The following is a 2,158-nucleotide window of genomic DNA, read 5'->3' as shown; positions in this document are numbered from 1 at the left end:
CTTGGATTGAATAGTAACTAGTTGACAAAAGGTCAGCCAATTCTATTATCTTAAACAATTATGAATGTCACTGAAAAAGCTTTATAATTTGACCCTTGTGTAACACTATTTGGAATTGCCTGCAAGTAACCACCAAGCAATGAATATTTTTCATGTTGGATCATTCTTCAAGCATTACTATCATCTTCCTAATGTCACCACAGTGACCTGTCAGTACACTGTAATGAAACATGTTTGCATGGCAGTTTATCAAGGAGTGCCTTGCAATGGAATACCAGCAGTCTTGAAATGCTTTCTTGAGTCTTTGTATATTTGCAACGCAATTTAGCGCATTCAAAGGTCCCCACACTGTAACCCTGGTCCATACTCATGATGATATGCAGTATTCTTACTCCTTTGCAAAATGCACTGACATCCAAACCCAAAACACATATCATTTTGGAATAAAATGTAACTGGCACACACTAAGGTACACATGCAGCACTCCAAATTTTGTATGCCCGCACAATCTGTACAGTGATTTTAAAAACTTACATTTAAAATTACAATACCAAACAAAGGCTGGGAAATGGAAGGCAATCAATATAATAGAGAGCTATTTGATTAATGGCGCCTCTTTTGGTGTTTGTGAGTTGTTCACAAGCCGTTTGCAATTTTCTCAAATATATTCATTAGTTAAAATTATTCAGACTCATTTCTACAAATAACTTTTGGTCTGTAGATTGTTCAAGAGCAATTGTGAGAATTCGATATTATAAATATGAACTGATGATTTGACACAGATCACAGAGTGTGCTTCTGTTCCCTGACTAGACAAGAATAACACTTACAACCAGGCTTCGGGGTGAATACTAGCAATGATGAATTCAAATTTCACTTTCCACCTTTATTTTCCAGTAATCACTTAATATGAACTGTTTCCCTGTGAACCAGTCAAATGGGTTGGTAGAATGTTTTGCCAAAGCAAACAAAAGAGAGTAAAATTCCAACTAAGGTTGGCAAAACACGTGGTAGTGTTCACTCAGTTTTATTTAGCGGAGTGCAGAGATGGGTCAGTTTATCTAGGACACAAAAATCATCCCAACCTTCTCTTCAGCGTGGTGGCAAAATACTGTCACTGTCATTACTATCATCTTATTGTCACCACAGTGACCTGTCAGTACACTGTAATGAAACATGTTTGCATGGCAGTTTATCAAGGAGTGCCTTGCAATGGAATACCAGCATGTCTGCGGAAGCTCCACCGTAGGCGCGGGACCGGCGCCTGGCAGCGCGAGCAGCGCAGCGCGCCGCCCTGCTTGGGGCGGCGGAATTCGTAGAGCCGCCCCTGATTTTGGGGATGCTCTATGGCTTGTGTTATCTGGGGAGGTCAGACTAGATGATCACAATGGTCCCTTCCTGCCTTAGAATCTATGAAAATCAATAGTTTTCTGTTCAGCAGGAATTTTTGGTTATTACTGTAGTTGATTTCCCACATGAAACAATTACCTCTTAAACCTGCTACAAAAGACAATCCATATTCTGAACTTTCCGGGAATTTCTGGTTTACATGGCGGCATGTCTTAGCTTTAAAAATTTATGATCCACTTGCAAAGAATCAGTAAAGAATGTGGGTATAAGGAAGCACGTCAGAAAATCCTTGCATAAAGTTTTACATATAACCCAAGGACATGGAGTCAGAAAAACAAAACGTCAAAATGTTTGAAATCTTTTTATCTCTCATCTGATCCTGAAACTTTTTTTTTTCTGAGCAGGGATGTATTGGAGACCCCTCTTTTGTAAGATGACAATAGGAGTCGCTGCTACAGTGTTCCCTAAAGCCCTCATTCCTGCAATTGTTATGCATGTGGTTACTTAAGTATGTGCATAGTACCATTGACTACATGTGTGTTTGCAGGAGCAGGGCCTACAAGACAGTGGGGGTGAAGTAGGGGTGAGGGGGTTGTGGGTTTTCATTTTTGTTTCCTTTCCCAGACAATTTGTGAAACAAATCTTGTTCAATTTACCCGTCGTCATCATTAGACTGGAGTTTAAAATACGTTAACTGCATAAATGTCTGATTTTTAATACACTAGACTTCCAAATAAACATTACAGCATGCATGCATCCTGACCATATTCTCCACCCATCCTACTCATATCTCTGTACTCAACTGAAA

Source organism: Mauremys mutica, chromosome 3, assembly GCF_020497125.1.
Source record: "Mauremys mutica isolate MM-2020 ecotype Southern chromosome 3, ASM2049712v1, whole genome shotgun sequence".
NCBI classification, from domain to species: domain Eukaryota; kingdom Metazoa; phylum Chordata; order Testudines; family Geoemydidae; genus Mauremys; species Mauremys mutica.
The sequence above is the reverse complement of the archived record's forward strand: the minus strand, read 5'-3'. Positions refer to the sequence as shown.